Source organism: Indicator indicator, chromosome 8 (assembly GCF_027791375.1).
Source record: "Indicator indicator isolate 239-I01 chromosome 8, UM_Iind_1.1, whole genome shotgun sequence".
NCBI lineage: Eukaryota > Metazoa > Chordata > Aves > Piciformes > Indicatoridae > Indicator > Indicator indicator.
In genome coordinates this window covers 32,196,363-32,214,998 of record NC_072017.1, presented here as the reverse complement: position 1 = coordinate 32,214,998, position 18,636 = coordinate 32,196,363, and the positions used below count along the sequence as shown (strand labels likewise).

Sequence of the window (18,636 nt, the reverse complement as noted above, 5' to 3'; positions counted from 1 at the left end):
CTGCTGGCTTTGTGACCTTGGCTGCATTTCTTTGTTGTGGCTAAATACTGATAGGCTACTCTCTGCTCTTCTCTCTCTCTTTCCTGTTGTATGGGATGGGGGAAAGGGAGCAGAGCGGGGGAAGCTATTAGTAGCCCCCTGGTTTTGTCCAGGGGGGTGCTTGTGTTGTTTATAAGTTGCAAATAGATGTAACTATTGCATATTTTGTATACATTCATTGCATTATATATTTCTAGATTTTAGTGTGCTTGTAAACAGAGCTTCATTTGCTCTCCAGCTAAGCTGATCTGGCAAATTTTGTTTTGGGGGGGGGTAATTCTCTCAGATTAATTGGGGAGTAATTTCAACTCACCCCACACAGCCAGAATTTCATTCTTGATGTCTAATGCCATCACGTGTTTCGAGTCCTATGTTGCCTGCAGACATAGGTGTTCATTCCAGTTATTGCAAGTCCTTCTCAATATATGGTACTGGTTTCTTCCAGTGATGTTTGTTCCAACAGGTTATGTAAAATATGTCCTGTTCTAAAGTAAGGAAGGCTCACAAAACAGGCTCATTAGCACACTGATTGCTGCTGATAATCAGTGCTCAATGCCTTCTTGAAAAGGTGATCCTTTAGGAAAGAAATTTTAATTAAAAACAAAACAAAACAAAAAGCCCCCAACCAAACATGATGACTTAAAAATTAAAGTTTCTGCTGTGCCTCAGCCTTTGGAACAACCAAAGGAAGGCAGAATTCAGGTTTTCTTCTAGACTGCCTGAGAAATGTAGAAGTTACAAAACAAACAAACAAACAAATTCATTAACGTTTTGTTTCAAACTTGAAGCTGCATGTCAGGAGAGCTTCATGCAAGGAAATAATGATGCCAAGCAAAGCTTGGCAATGAATAAGCAGAGGTTTTGTGGTGGCACATGCTTCCATGCAGCTGTGTGCAGGTGTGTGGGGAAGAGAAAGCTGGTGGGTGAGTGCTTGTGTGTTTCAGAAGGACTTTGGGAAACCACCCTGTGCCTCCTCTTTGTTTTTTTTCATAGCATCATCAGGGTGGGAAGGGACCTCAAGGATCAACTAGTTCCAAGCCCTCTGCCATGGAGGGGGCAGGCTTGGAACTAGTTCCAAGTGCCTGCCAAGGCTTCTCCTTGCAAGCAGTCACAAGAACTGCATTGTAAAGGACAGGGAAGGAAAAGCCAGAACTTTTGAGTACTGGTGAAAGTTACCTGGAGCTGTGGCACAAGCCCTGTGTTTTGGAAGATGTCATCCTTAGTGTCTCCCAGGCAGATTTTCCAGGTGAACTTTGTTACTAAGGCAAGGGGTTGCTGACAGTAACACAGTAAGATCAGATTGGAGAGTAAGGGTCTCTACATGATATTTCACCTTCATCAAGGTCCTGCTTAGGCAGAAGGGCTCTCTTTATAGGCTACTGCCAAAAGAGAATCACAGAATCAACCAGGTTGGAAGAGACCTCCAAGATCATCAAGTCCAACCGATCACCCAATCCTATCTGATCAACTAGACTAGGCAGGCTTAGCTGTTTTAAAATGGAGATGACTGTCTCAAAACTAAATGTGGGGGAAAATACCTGAATAAAAAGCCAACCCTACACCTGTTCCCCTTGTGTCTTTTGGACCCATCTGTGCAATGGAGAAATGACTCATATGTACTTGAATGAGCTGGATGCAGATGTAAGCTACCTATAGTCCTGGCACAGCTCTGCTTTGAGATCTTTTGCATTTTGCTCATTTGTCTCACCACAGCTTAAACTGTGTCCTAGGGTAGGAGCTACCTGCCAGGTGGTTGTAGTAAACCATTCTTCCAAGCATGTGGGGCTGATCCAGCCCATAATTTCTGCAGCTGCTCTGCCTGCCCTTTATGCAATGGGAAGCTAGAGATGTAAATGTTATGGCACTGGCTTGGGTTTGGTCCTAAGCAGAGCTGTCCCTCCTTTAGCTTTGTAAGCATGGACTGTGAGTGGACATAAAACATGGCAAATCCTTGTGCAAATGAAGAAGGGAAAACAGGTTTATTTCTTAAGTAAATGGATGTCTGCAGGCTGACAGAGCCCTGCCCTCATGTAGAGCTCTGAGGAGCTCTTCAAAAGCAGGACAGAGCAGCCTCATGGAGAGGGACCAGGGAATCCTGGTGGATAACAAGGGACAGCAATGTGCCATGGTGGCCAAGAAGGCCAATGGGATCCTGGGGTGTATTAAGAAGAGTGTGTCCAGCAGATCCAGGGAGGTTCTCCTCCTCCTCTACTCTGCCGAGACCTCATCTTGAGTACTGCATTCAGTTCTGGGCTTCCCAGTTTAGGAGGGACAGGGACCTGCTGGAGAAGGTCTAGCAGAGGGCTACAAGGATGATTAGGGGACTGGGATCATTGCCTGATGAGAAGAGGCTGAAGGACCTGGGGCTTTTTAGTCTGGAAGAAAAGAAGACTTAGAGGGGATTTAATCAATGTCTATCAATATCTGAGGGCTGAGTGTCAGGAAGGAGGGGACAGGCTCTGCTCACTTGTTCCTTGTGATAGGACAAGGAGCAATGGATGTAAGCTGCAGCACAGGAGGTTCCACCTCAACATGAGGAAGAACTTCTTCACTGTGGGGGTCCCAGAGCACTGGAACAGGCTGCCCAGAGAGGTTGTGGAGTCTCCTTCTCTGGAGACTTTCCAAACCCATCTGGATGTGTTCCTGTGTGACCTGTGCTAGATTGTATGGCCCTGCTCTGGCAGGGGAGTTGGACTTGATGATCTCTTGTGTTCCTTCCAACCCCTGACATCCTGTGATGCTGTGACAGAGCATCTCTGTGCATGGCTTGCAGGATGAAGATTGGTGTATTAAGGTGAGGAAACAATGTAGGGCCACTGCTGTCTCACAGAAAGCTACAGTTTTGGAAGGTTTTTCTATAGACCTGCTAGCACTGCTTCAGAACTAAGTACCCACAGGAAGACACAAAATGATTGCAGTCCCTTTGCTAAAGGGATTTTAACTCTTAGTGGATGTGATTTTCATCTAACCTCTCTATTTGCATTAGGCAGATCATGTGTTACCACTGGGGGTTCTTGGAATTCTGCTGAAGTATTTGAAATTCAGACAGGATGCTATGAAAGTAAAACTGAGTAGGAAATGACCTCAGACCAGTGTGAAAGTGACTTTCTTGTCTTCATCAAGAAGGGGAAAAAGTTAAAAAGAAAAGAAAAAAAAAACATTTTAAGCCCTGAAAAACAAGATAGATGTTGAGAAAATCTTTCTTCCCCCCTCTGCTCTGCCCTGCTGAGATCACACCTGGAATAATGTGTCCAGTTTTGGGCTCCTCAATTCAAGACAGACAGAAACCTGCGGGAGAGAATCCAATGAAGAGCCACGAGGGTGATAAGGGGACTTGAGCATCTCCCCTCTGAAGAGAGCCTGAGAGCCCTGGAGCTGTTTAGTCTGGAGAAGAGAAGGCTGAGAGGGGATCTGATCAATGTCTATCAATAGCTGAGGGGTGGGGGTCAAGTGGAGGGGGCCAGGCTCTTTTGGGTGGTGCACAGTGATAAGACAAGAAACACAGAGGATTTCAGCTCAACATGAGGAGAAACTTCTTTACAGTGAGGGTGACAGAGCCCTGGAACAGGCTGCCCAGGGTGGGTTGTGGATCTCTGGAGACTTTCCAGCCCCACCTGGATGCATTCCTGTGCAGACTCCCCTGGGTGATCCTGCTTTGGCAGCGGGGTTGGACAGGATGATCTCCAGAGGTCCTTTCCAACCTCTAATGTTGTGTGAGACTGTGATAATCTTCCCATGCTTTTACTCATTATGAACTCTAAAATCTAGTATTTTTAACCTAATGAATGTATCCCTCAGTCATTTGATAGCATGTTTATTTTTCAGCTATGGAGCTGCTATTATAAAGTTCATTAGGCAATTAATGAGGAATCAGCTGGGACGATAAAAGTTAATGAAGCTCCCATCAGGCAGCTCCCCCTCGTATTCCCAACAGGCCACTGAAGGAGGAGAGAGAATCAGAAGCTACTCACTTCTGACTGTTTTTTGTTGTTGGTTTACAAGGCAACATTTACACTTTGGAAGCTAAAACCCCTCTGATCAGATCTGCTGTGCCATCCTGTGGCATTTCACAGGGGTCAGCTGGCAGGAAAGCTTTGCATTGTGATTTACCACCTACATGACTTGCACCATGGTTTTATCAATGCAGTAGTCCCAGGTCAGACTGAGATTCAAATTAAGAGGAACCTGGAGGGAGAAGAGGACTTTGGAGACTGATCATCAGATACTCATACAGCCTTTTAAAAAAACAAACAAACAAACAAAAAAGGTTATTTTCCACCTTTCAAAATGGGAAAATGTGTCTACCTGAATGCCCAAGTATTCTGTAAGAGACACAGCTCTTTAGTACCATAGAATCAGTCAGGGTTGGAAGGGACCACAAGGATCATCCAGTTCCAACCCCCCTGCCATGGGCAGGGACACCTCACACTACATCAGGCTGGCCAGAGCCTCATCCAGCCTGGCTGCAAACACCTCCAGGGATGGGGCCTCAACCACCTCCCTGGACAACCCATTCCAGGCTCTCACCACTCTCATGGGGAAGAACTTCTTCCTCACATCCAGCCTGAATCTCCCCACTTCCAGCTTTGTTCCATTCCCCCCAGTCCTGTCACTACCTGATAGCCTAAAAAGTCCCTCCCCAGCTTTCTTGGAGCCCCCTTCAGATCCTGGAAAGCCATAAGAAGGTCTCCCCAGAGCCTTCTCCTTTCCATACTGAACAACCCCAACTCTCTCAGTCTCTCCTCATAAGAAAGGAGCTCCAGCCCTCTGCTGGCCCTTCTCTGGACATGTTCCAGCACCTCCAGATCCCTCTTGTAATAGAGGCTCCAGAACTGGATACAGAGCTCCAGGTGGGGTCTCAGCAGAGTGGAGCAGAGGGGCAGAATCCCCTCCCTGGCCCTGCTGGCTACACTTCTCCTGATCCAGCCCAGGCTCTGCTTGGCTCTCTGAGCTGCAAGTGCACACTTGTGGCTCCTGTTGAGCTTCTCATTCAACAGCACTCCCAAATCCCTCTCCTCAGGGCTGCTCTCCAGCCAGTCACTGCCTAGTCTGCATTTGTGCTTGGGATTGCCCTGACCCAGATGCTGGACCTTGCACTTGGTCTTGTTGAGCCTCATGAGGTTGTCTTGTGCCCACCTCTCCAGCCTGTCAAGGTCTCATCGCCATCATGGTTTGTCATAAAAAGGAAAACTCTCCCAATCAACCAGAATTTTATAGTGTTTATTCTTGGCATAAAATGCATTTTATTTCATTGGCTCACAGGACTGTTTGGGGAATATAATTATTAATATTTATTAATTTAATTTTCTTGCACTAGAACTAAGAGCTATATGTTTGAATTTTAATGCTGCTCCCAGTATACCTGGTCCTAGAGGGAAAATAAGGATGCTCGTGGGAATCTTCTTACGTTTATAGCTGCCCTATCCGGTGTGAAGAACAACTGAAGGAGCTGGGGGTGGTTAGTTTGAGAAAGAGGAGGCTGAGGGGGGACCTCATTGCCCTCTACAACTACCTGATAGGACCTTGTGGAGAGGTTGGTGCTGGTCTCTTCTCACATGTACTTAGTGATAGAACAAGAGGGAATGACCTCAAGCTGCAACTAGGTATGTTTAGACTGGACATGAGGAAGAATTTTTTTCCAGCAAGAGTGGTCAAGCATTGGAATGTGCTGGCCAGGGAGGTGGTGGAGTCCCCAAGCCTGGCTGTGTTTAAAGGTGGTTTGGATGTGGTGCTTGGGGATATGGTTTAGGAGTCAACCTTGTAGAGTTATTGGTTGGACTTGGTGATGCTGAGGGTCTTTTCCAACCTGAATGTTTCTGTGATTCTATGCTTAGTCTTCAGGCTCAGTGTGGAACTTTGTAGGATTAGGATTGGCATATGAAGGCAAAGAAACATTCTAGGGCCATTATTTGTCTTACAGAAAGTGAGATTTTGGGAAGGATTTTCTACAGGCAGCTTATCACTGCTTCAGAATAATTGCCCACGTGAAGACACAAGATGGGTGCTGTTCCTTTGTTAAAGGGACATTAACTTTTAGTGGATATGAATGGTTTTTGCATCTGCAAGAGGGTGGCAGAGGGTGTTTAAACACTTACTGGCTCAGTAAGTCTGCAGACTGTAACTGAAAAGCTCAGTTCTAAGTACTGGCCAGGCAGTGGTGAATTTGGTCCCAGAGAAGGTGACACAGTCCAGTCAGGACTGCTGGTAGCTGATGAGAGAAAAAACACTTGGGTGAAACAAGTCAAGAGGTGGGTTTTGCCTTTTGGAGTATGAGCCAGCTCAAAAAAACCCAACCATAATGGATTTAGATCTAAATTGAAAGTCCTCGTTGGATATCTGAGCTCATTAAGCACTTCCCTGTCTGAAGAGCTTTTGCTAAGCTTTCTAGTGACTTGCTGACACCTCTGGAAGTCCCTCAGAGTCCCTAATGATCAGAGGAGGTTGTGTCTTCAGGAATAATGGGGAAAGCACAGACCAGAGCCAGCCACAGACTCAATCCTCCTGCAGTCAGTTGCTGTGACCTGAGACATCTCACAGTGACTCAGTTTCAAGGATAGGTTCAGAAAGGGCCATGCCTTTGGAGCAGAGCTTTCCAGCTGTCAGTCCCTTTGAAGCCATGAGTCCTGCACCTAATCACTGACAGTATTATGGCATCCCTCTGTTGGGCATTTCCTGCCTGGCTTAGGGCAAAGAGGGGCTTCAACATGAGAGAAGCCATACAGCTTTGGTATGTCTGTGAAAATCACGCTGCTGAGGTTCTTTATCTCTATTGATTGTGTCTTCAAAATGTGTCAGAGGTAGCAGAAACTTCTTCTCACAGGTAATTAGTGATAGAACAAGAGGGAATGGCCTCAAGCTACCACTGGGTAGGTTTAGACTGGACATTAGGAAAAAAATTTTCCCATCAAGAGTGGTCAAGGATTGGAATGTACTGCCCAGGGAGGTGGTAGAGTCCCCAAGCCTGGATGTGTTTAAAGGTGGTTTGGATGTGGGGATATGGTTTAGGGGTGAACCTTGTAGAGTAGGGTTAATGGTTGGACTTGGTGATGCTGAGGGTCTGTTCTAACCTGAATATCTGTGACTCTGCATGGAAACATTGCCTCTCTTAGACAAGATGACAAGGCCAGGTCCTGTACCAAGCAGTATTTAGATGACAGGCTGTGGAAATGAGTATTCTGACCTTTTTTTTCCCTAAACTTTTTGCTGCTTTGCTCTTTTCATTTCTATTCTTCATTCACTAGTGGGTAAAAAAAAAAAAAAAAAAAAAATCCAATCCAGCAGAAGGTCTGAGGCTGACATTTCTGAGTGAAACAGAGAGTGCAAGATTTCAGTTTGACCCTGGCACTGCAGCTGCTGAAATATTAACAGCATTAAATGCAGGTGACTTGGAAATGTGTGCACAGGCCAAAGACTCCTCCAGGCACTTTGCTTTGAACTCGCCTGCTCCCTGGGTGGGAGCCTCCTCTGCTCACCCAAATGAAGAGTGACAGGGGTGAGGAGGACACTGGTTATGGCAGCAGCATTTCTTTGATAGCAGAAGCTGGCTGTCTGATAAGATTTAACAGGCGGTGCAAAGCCACCGCCGAAATGCGTGGAAGCCAGCTGGGGAGAAAACCACCACAGGTTCCCCTGCAGTGCTGGCTGCCACTGCCAAGCCCATGGCTGCAGAGGCTTGGGGAGATGGGTGACCTAGTTGAGGTGAAGCAGGACCTCAGGCCAGGCTGCATTACCCCCCAATACCAGGTTTTGCATCCCGTGTTAGAATCACAGAAGCACAGAATCACAGAAGCACAGAATCATAGAAGCACAGAATCATAGAAGCACAGAATCATAGAAGCACAGAATCATAGAAGCACAGAATCATAGAATCATAGAATCACAGAATCATAGAAGCACAGAAGCACAGAATCACAGAATCATAGAATCACAGAATCATAGAAGCACAGAATCATAGAAGCACAGAATCACAGAATCACAGAATCTTAGAAGCACAGAATCACAGAATCATAGAAGCACAGAATCTTAGAAGCACAGAATCATAGAAGCACAGAATCATAGAAGCACAGAATCATAGAAGCACAGAAGCACAGAATCATAGAAGCACAGAAGCACAGAATCTTAGAAGCACAGAATCATAGAAGCACAGAATCACAGAAGCACAGAATCATAGAAGCACAGAATCATAGAAGCACAGAATCATAGAAGCACAGAATCATAGAATCATAGAATCATAGAATCACAGAATCATAGAAGCACAGAATCATAGAAGCACAGAATCATAGAAGCACAGAATCATAGAAGCACAGAATCACAGAAGCATAGAATCATAGAATCACAGAATCATAGAATCACAGAATCATAGAATCACAGAATCATAGAAGCACAGAATCATAGAAGCACAGAATCATAGAAGCACAGAATCATAGAAGCACAGAATCACAGAAGCATAGAATCATAGAATCACAGAATCATAGAAGCACAGAATCATAGAAGCACAGAATCGCAGAATCTTAGAAGCGCAGAATCATAGAAGCACAGAATCACAGAAGCACAGAATCACAGAATCATAGAATCACAGAATCATAGAATCATAGAAGCACGGAATCTTAGAAGCACAGAATCATAGAAGCATAGAATCATAGAATCACAGAATCATAGAATCACAGAATCATAGAATCATAGAAGCACAGAATCATAGAAGCACAGAATCATAGAAGCATAGAATCATAGAATCACAGAATCATAGAATCACAGAATCATAGAATCATAGAAGCACGGAATCTTAGAAGCACAGAATCATAGAAGCATAGAATCATAGAAGCATAGAATCATAGAAGCACAGAATCATAGAAGCACAGAATCACAGAAGCACAGAATCATAGAATCATAGAAGCACAGAATCATAGAAGCACAGAATCACAGAAGCACAGAATCATAGAATCATAGAAGCACAGAATCATAGAAGCACAGAATCACAGAAGCATAGAATCATAGAATCATAGAATCACAGAATCATAGAATCATAGAAGCACGGAATCTTAGAAGCACAGAATCATAGAAGCATAGAATCATAGAATCACAGAATCATAGAATCACAGAATCACAGAAGCACAGAATCATAGAATCATAGAAGCACAGAATCATAGAAGCACAGAATCACAGAAGCATAGAATCATAGAATCATAGAATCACAGAATCATAGAATCATAGAAGCACGGAATCTTAGAAGCACAGAATCATAGAAGCATAGAATCATAGAAGCACAGAATCATAGAAGCACAGAATCACAGAAGCACAGAATCATAGAATCATAGAAGCACAGAATCATAGAAGCACAGAATCACAGAAGCATAGAATCATAGAATCACAGAATCATAGAATCATAGAAGCACGGAATCATAGAAGCACAGAATCATAGAAGCACAGAATCACAGAATCATAGAATCACAGAATCTTAGAAGCACAGAATCATAGAATCATAGAAGCACGGAATCTTAGAAGCACGGAATCATAGAAGCACAGAAGCACAGAATCATAGAAGCACGGAATCATAGAATCATAGAATCACAGAATCATAGAAGCACAGAATCATAGAATCATAGAAGCACAGAATCACAGAAGCACAGAATCACAGAAGCACAGAATCACAGAAGCACAGAATCATAGAAGCACAGAATCATAGAATCATAGAATCACAGAATCACAGAAGCACAGAATCACAGAAGCACAGAATCATAGAAGCACAGAATCATAGAATCATAGAATCACCCAATCATAGAAGCACAGAATCACAGAAGCACAGAATCATAGAAGCACAGAATCATAGAAGCACAGAATCATAGAAGCACAGAATCATAGAAGCACAGAATCATAGAAGCACAGAATCATAGAATCACAGAAGCACAGAATCACAGAATCATAGAATCACAGAATCATAGAATCACAGAAGCACAGAATCACAGAATCATAGAATCACAGAATCATAGAATCACAGAAGCACAGAATCACAGAATCACAGAAGCACAGAATCACAGAATCATAGAAGCACAGAATCATAGAAGCACAGAATCACAGAAGCACAGAATCACAGAAGCACAGAATCATAGAAGCACAGAATCATAGAATCACAGAAGCACAGAATCACAGAATCATAGAATCACAGAATCATAGAATCACAGAAGCACAGAATCATAGAATCACAGAATCATAGAATCACAGAAGCACAGAATCACAGAAGCACAGAAGCACAGAATCACAGAAGCACAGAATCATAGAAGCACAGAATCATAGAAGCACAGAATCACAGAAGCACAGAATCATAGAAGCACAGAATCATAGAAGCACAGAATCATAGAAGCACAGAATCACAGAAGCATAGAATCATAGAATCACAGAATCATAGAAGCACAGAATCACAGAATCTTAGAAGCGCAGAATCTTAGAAGCACAGAATCATAGAAGCACAGAATCGCAGAATCTTAGAAGCGCAGAATCTTAGAAGCACAGAATCACAGAATCATAGAATCATAGAAGCACGGAATCTTAGAAGCACAGAATCATAGAAGCATAGAATCATAGAATCACAGAATCATAGAATCACAGAATCATAGAATCATAGAAGCACGGAATCTTAGAAGCACAGAATCATAGAAGCATAGAATCATAGAATCACAGAATCATAGAATCACAGAATCATAGAATCATAGAAGCACGGAATCTTAGAAGCACAGAATCATAGAAGCATAGAATCATAGAAGCATAGAATCATAGAAGTACAGAATCATAGAAGCAAAGAATCATAGAAGTACAGAATCATAGAATCATAGAAGCACAGAATCATAGAAGCACAGAATCATAGAAGTACAGAATCATAGAATCATAGAAGCACAGAATCATAGAAGCACAGAATCATAGAAGTACAGAATCATAGAATCATAGAAGCACAGAATCATAGAAGCACAGAATCACAGAAGCATAGAATCATAGAATCATAGAATCACAGAATCATAGAATCATAGAAGCACGGAATCTTAGAAGCACAGAATCATAGAAGCATAGAATCATAGAATCACAGAATCATAGAATCACAGAATCATAGAATCATAGAAGCACGGAATCTTAGAAGCACAGAATCATAGAAGCATAGAATCATAGAAGCACAGAATCATAGAAGCACAGAATCACAGAAGCACAGAATCATAGAATCATAGAAGCACAGAATCATAGAAGCACAGAATCACAGAAGCATAGAATCATAGAATCACAGAATCATAGAATCATAGAAGCACGGAATCATAGAAGCACAGAATCATAGAAGCACAGAATCACAGAATCATAGAAGCACGGAATCTTAGAAGCACGGAATCATAGAAGCACAGAAGCACAGAATCATAGAAGCACAGAATCATAGAAGCACAGAATCATAGAATCATAGAAGCACAGAATCACAGAAGCACAGAATCACAGAAGCACAGAATCACAGAAGCACAGAATCATAGAAGCACAGAATCATAGAATCATAGAATCACAGAATCACAGAAGCACAGAATCACAGAAGCACAGAATCATAGAAGCACAGAATCATAGAATCATAGAATCACCCAATCATAGAAGCACAGAATCACAGAAGCACAGAATCATAGAAGCACAGAATCATAGAAGCACAGAATCATAGAAGCACAGAATCATAGAAGCACAGAATCATAGAAGCACAGAATCATAGAAGCACAGAATCATAGAATCACAGAAGCACAGAATCACAGAATCATAGAATCACAGAATCACAGAATCACAGAAGCACAGAATCACAGAATCATAGAATCACAGAATCATAGAATCATAGAATCACAGAATCACAGAATCACAGAATCACAGAATCACAGAATCATAGAAGCACAGAATCATAGAAGCACAGAATCACAGAAGCACAGAATCACAGAAGCACAGAATCATAGAAGCACAGAATCATAGAATCACAGAAGCACAGAATCATAGAATCACAGAATCATAGAATCACAGAAGCACAGAATCATAGAATCACAGAATCACAGAATCACAGAATCACAGAATCACAGAAGCACAGAATCACAGAAGCACAGAAGCACAGAATCACAGAAGCACAGAATCATAGAAGCACAGAATCATAGAAGCACAGAATCACAGAAGCACAGAATCATAGAAGCACAGAATCATAGAAGCACAGAAGCATAGAAGCACAGAATCACAGAATCATAGAATCACAGAATCATAGAAGCACAGAATCATAGAAGCACAGAATCATAGAAGCACAGAATCATAGAATCACAGAATCATAGAATCACAGAATCATAGAAGCACAGAATCATAGAATCACAGAAGCACAGAATCACAGAATCATAGAAGCACAGAATCATAGAATCACAGAAGCACAGAATCACAGAATCACAGAAGCACAGAATCATAGAATCATAGAAGCACGGAATCTTAGAAGCACAGAATCATAGAAGCACAGAAGCACAGAATCATAGAAACACAATCACAGAAGCACAGAATCATAGAAGCACAGAAGCACAGAATCATAGAAGCACAGAATCATAGAATCACAGAATCATAGAAGCACAGAATCACAGAAGCACAGAATCATAGAAGCACAGAATCATAGAATCACAGAATCATAGAAGCACAGAATCACAGAAGCACAGAATCTTAGAAGCACAGAATCATAGAACCACAGAATCATAGAATCACAGAAGCACAGAATCACAGAATCATAGAAGCACAGAATCATAGAATCACAGAAGCACAGAATCATAGAAGCACAGAAGCACAGAATCACAGAATCATAGAATCACAGAATCATAGAATCACAGAATCACAGAATCATAGAAGCACAGAATCATAGAATCACAGAAGCACAGAATCATAGAAGCACAGAAGCACAGAATCATAGAAGCACAGAATCACAGAATCTTAGAAGCACAGAATCATAGAATCATAGAAGCACAGAATCACAGAAGCATAGAATCATAGAATCACAGAATTATAGAATCATAGAAGCACGGAATCATAGAAGCACAGAATCATAGAAGCACAGAATCACAGAAGCACAGAATCATAGAATCATAGAAGCACGGAATCTTAGAAGCACAGAATCATAGAATCATAGAATCACAGAATCATAGAAGCACAGAATCATAGAAGCACAGAATCACAGAATCATAGAAGCACAGAATCACAGAATCATAGAAGCACAGAATCACAGAATCATAGAAGCACAGAATCATAGAAGCACAGAATCACAGAATCATAGAATCACAGAATCATAGAATCACAGAATCTTAGAAGCACAGAATCATAGAATCACAGAATCATAGAAGCACTGAATCTTAGAAGCACAGAATCATAGAAGCACAGAATCACAGAATCATAGAATCACAGAATCTTAGAAGCACAGAATCATAGAATCACAGAATCTTAGAAGCACAGAATCATAGAAGCACAGAATCACAGAATCATAGAATCACAGAATCACAGAATCATAGAAGCACAGAATCACAGAATCATAGAAGCACAGAATCACAGAATCATAGAAGCACAGAATCATAGAAGCACAGAATCATAGAAGCACAGAATCACAGAATCATAGAAGCACAGAATCACAGAATCATAGAAGCACAGAATCATAGAAGCACAGAATCACAGAATCATAGAATCACAGAATCATAGAATCACAGAATCATAGAAGCACAGAATCATAGAATCATAGAAGCACGGAATCTTAGAAGCACAGAATCATAGAAGCACAGAATCATAGAATCACAGAATCTTAGAAGCACAGAATCATAGAATCACAGAATCTTAGAAGCACAGAATCATAGAATCACAGAATCATAGAAGCACAGAATCATAGAATCATAGAAGCACGGAATCTTAGAAGCACAGAATCATAGAATCACAGAAGCACAGAATCATAGAAGCACAGAATCATAGAAGCACAGAATCACAGAATCATAGAAGCACAGAATCATAGAAGCACAGAATCACAGAATCATAGAAGCACAGAATCATAGAAGCACAGAATCACAGAATCATAGAATCACAGAGTCTTAGAAGCACAGAATCATAGAAGCACAGAATCATAGGAGCACAGAATCACAGAAGCACAGAATCATAGAATCACAGAAGCACAGAATCATAGAAGCACAGAATCACAGAAGCACAGAATCATAGAAACATAGAATCACAGAAGCACTGAATCTTAGAAGCAGAATCATGGAATCATAGAAGCACAGAATCATAGAAACATAGAATCACAGCAGCACAGAATCATAGAAGCACAGAATCATAGAAACATAGAATCACAGCAGCACAGAATCTTAGAAGCAGAATCATGGAATCATAGAAGCACAGAATCATAGAAACATAGAATCACAGCAGCACAGAATCATAGAAGCACAGAATCATAGAAACATAGAATCACAGCAGCACAGAATCTTAGAAGCAGAATCATGGAATCATAGAAGCACAGAAGCACAGAATCTTAGAAGCAGAATCATAGAATCATAGAAGCACAGAAGCACAGAATCTTAGAAGCAGAATCATAGAATCATAGAAGCACAGAAGCACAGAATCTTAGAATCATAATCATAGAATCATAGAAGCACAGAAGCACAGAATCATAGCAGAGAAGCCCAGTATCACAGAATCACATATTCATAGAATCACATTATCACAGAATCATAGAATCACTGAATCACAGAACGGTTTGGGTTGGAAGGAACCTCCAAAGGTCATCCAGTCCAACCCCCCCTGCAGCAAGCAGGCTGATCCCCAACCAGATCAGGTCACCCAGAGCCCTGTCAAGCCTCACCCTGAACACCTCCGTGTTCTGACGTTTATTTTGGGCACCTCACTGTAAGAGGGACATCAAGGTGCTGGAGTGTGTTCAGAGAAGGACAGCAAGGGTGGTGAAGGGCCTGGAAGACGTGAGGAGCACCAGAGGGAGCTGGGGTTGTTCAGGCTGGAGAAGAGGAGTCTGAAGGGAGATACTTAAACATGTCCAGGGAAGGGCAACAAGCCTGGGGAGAGGTCTGCAGCACAGCCCTGTGAGGAGAGGTTGAGGGAGCTGGGGGTGTTTAGCCTGGAGAAGAGGAGGCTGAGGGGAGACTTTATTGCTCTCTCCAGCTCCCTGAAGGGAGGTTGGAGTGAGGAGGGGACAGCCTCTGCTCCTTGGTGGCAAGGGACAGGAGCAGAGGCAATGGTTCCAAGCTGCAGCAGGGGAGTTTGAGGCTGGCTGCTAGGAAATATTTGTTCCCAGAGAGGGATCTCAGCCATTGGAATGGTCTGCCCAGGGCAGTGCTGGAGTCCCCATCCCTGGAGGTGTTTCAGCAGTGTGTGGAGCTGGTGCTTAGGGACATGGTTTAGTGCTGACCCTACAGTGCTGGGTGGAAGGTTGGACTGGGTGAGCTTGGAGGTCTCTTCCAACTGGATGTTTCCTGTGATTCTGTGGTACATGTGTGTTGTAGCATGGGCTGCAGTGGTGAGCTGGGGGAGTCCTGTTGACACTCTTCCTGGCAACCACTTGCTTCAATAAATGATCACAGCTCAAAGCCTAGAAAAGAAAATATTTGATGAACAGGAAAAAAACCCAACCACTCTGAGCTATCTGTTCAAAACAGCAGAGAGGGTTGTGGGACTGAGAGGGGATCTGATCAATGTCTATCAAGAGCTGAGGGGTGGGGGTCAAGTGGAGGGGGCCAGGCTTTTCTTGGTAGTGCACAGCAATAAGCCAAGGATCAATGGATACAAACTTGAACAGAGAAGGTTTCAGCTCAACATGAGGAGAAACTTCTTTCCAGTGAGGGTGACAGAGCCCTGGAACAGCCTACCCAGAGAGGCTGTGGAACAAACCACCTGGCTGTGAGGCTCTAAGCTCCCATAGCAGCAAGATTTTGGTGGTGGTAGGAGGTGAAATATTTGGAAGGGAGCATTCTGGTGGCTGCCAGAACCATCTGAATTGTTAATTTCCATCAATGTCATGCCAGGTTTGTCACAGAACTGGTTAATGAGGTGGAGGAGTCATTTTGATCCACCATGGCATAAATGATCTTTAAAAAAACACCTAAGTGAAATGAAAAGCCTTTAACTATTCCCTCCCTTCCTTTTATTTAAACAAAATAAAGTGCTAAGGAGATTTCAGGTATTCTGTATGTGCCCAAGGCATGAGATTCACTCTTCTTTCTCCTTTTAGGACCTGAATAAAACCCAGGAGTTTGTTTTCAAAGTTAGTTCTTCCTCAAGTTGGTTGCCTGATTTTTCTTTAACCTTTTCTTCCCTTCTACCCTGTCATTCTTCCCTCCTCTAGCCCCCACCACCACCCCCCACCACCCCCCACCCTTCCTCGCAAAGCTGCCAAGAAACTGTGAGCGAATTTAATGTCTGAATAACAGCTTGGTCTCTCAGTGACCTTGAAAAAATTACTTTGCATCATTAAAAATTCATAGAAATGAATTTTTTTTCTCTTTTTTTTGTGTGTGTGTGTGTGTGAGGAGACTGGCACATGCAAAATGAGTACTTGTTGAAATGCAGCTGGAGTAGCCTAACCTCATGAACTTTGGAAATTGTAATTCTTGTGAGAGCTAATTGCAGCCACCTTACAACTTGGATCAAGTGTTGCTGCTTGACTTCCTAAAATAATATCATCCCATGCATGATATACCTGCAGGCATTTGCAGTTAGGGCAGGTGAAAGTGGGATGTGGCTTTGCAGAGACAGAAAGGTTTGAGGATAGTGAAGCACTGGTGTGATGCAATGTCTGAGTGAGATAGTTCACAGGCTCACAGGATGTTAGGGGTTAGAAGGGACCTCCAGAGATCACTGAGTCCAACCCCCCCTGCCAGAGCAGGACCATAGAATCTAGCACAGGTCACACAGGAACACATCCAGATGGGGCTGGAAAGTTTCCAGAGAAGGAGACTCCACAACCTCTCTGAGGAGCCTGTTCCAGTGCTCTGGGACCTTCACAGTGAAGAAGTTCCTCCTCATGGTGAGGTGGAACCTCCTGTGCTGGAGTTTATATCCATTGCCCCTTGTCCTATCCCAGGGTGCAACTGAGCAGAGGATGTCCCCTCCCTCTTGACACTCAGCCCTCAGATATTTATAAACATTTATTAAATCCTCTCTCAGTCTTCTCCTTTCCAGAGTGAACAGTCCCAGGGCTCTCAGCCTCCCCTCTTAGGGCAGTGCTCCAGTCCTTCAATCATCCTTGTAGCTCTCTGTTGGACTCTCTCGAGTAGATCCCAGTCCCTCTTGAACTGGGGAGCCCAAAACTGGATTCCAGGTGAGGTCAGGATACGCTGCTGCTGCTGCACCACTGTTAATCCTTGTGGCCCTTCTCTGGACACCTTCCAGCACCTCCAGATCCTTCTTGTAACAGAGGCTCCAGAACTGGACACAGAGCTCCAGGTGTGGTCTCAGCAGAGTGGAGCAGAGGGGGAGAATCCCCTCCCTGGCCCTGCTGGCCACACTTCTCTTGCTGCAGCCCAGGCTCTGCTTGGCTCTCTGGGCTGCAAGTGCTCCCTGCTGGCTCCTGTTGAGCTTCTCATCCCCCAGCACCCCCAAGGCCTTTTCTTCAGGGCTACTCTCAAGCCAGTCAGGATGGAGCCTTGAGCAGACATCACTTCATCAGTTTTCAGCTAAGGGAAATAAAATGCAATGCTCATGGGGCCTGAGCAGGAGGGATGCTGTCCCCCACCACCTGGACACACCAGGCTGCTCAGCCCTGATGAACCACTTAGGGTTTCAAAGTGCTGACCAACACCCTTCTGTTCTGGTTCTCAGTTTTTTGCCTTTATTCCTTCAAAGTTGCTTATTAATATAGGAAAGCTCTGGGGCTTGATCCCAATTTGGGATTGATTGGGGACGATCCCCATTCCATTACTATCAGTTGGAGACTTTCCATCTGCTTGTTGGATTTGAGATCTGGGTTTGTTGCATCCACAGGAAAAGAAAGAGAAAACCTTTATGTTTATGGTCCAGAGAGGCTGTTGTTCTCTGTCACACTGCAACAATCACCAACTTTTTGTGGGATTTCCTGTGGAATTCAGTGCATGTCACTAGAAGTGTGGTGTCCCAGGCTCTCAGGAAGAGCTGGGATGATGCTAAGGCTGCAGCCAGCAGCAGCAGCGTTCAGTTGTAGGTAGCTTTTGTTTCTGAATGCTGCCTGTGAGCTCAGCGGACATGCTGAACACCAGGGGCAGCTCAGGCACCTCCCACACTGTGATCCATTTCGCTGTCACATCATAATTAAAAAACTAATGCGTGGCACTGTGGCTGAACCAAAGCAGTAAGCAGCTCAGAGAGGATGTCTGAATGAAAAAAAGTTTGGCTGACCAGTGTATTTTCAGCCCAAGTCTGTGAGCAATAGCAGTGAGAGAAAAACTCTGGGGGAGCAAGCTTCCTCCTTCTCGATTTTGCTTTGTTCCTGGGTGTTTGCCTGCCTTTGTTATGCAGCACCTTGTTTTGGTTGGGTTTTTTTTAACACATCCTGTTGTCTTTCCTAGCACCTTGCTGCTGGATGCCATTAGCATATATCTGGACTGCCCCTTGTGTAGAGCTGTC

General features: G+C 43.5%; 1 protein-coding gene across 1 annotated transcript in view; it reads left to right on the top strand.

Annotated features, from left to right (window-relative positions):
• UNC5C (unc-5 netrin receptor C) overlaps positions 1 to 18,636 on the top strand; it is a 358,875-nt gene that overhangs the window by 97,592 nt on the left and 242,647 nt on the right. The window lies entirely within an intron of this gene.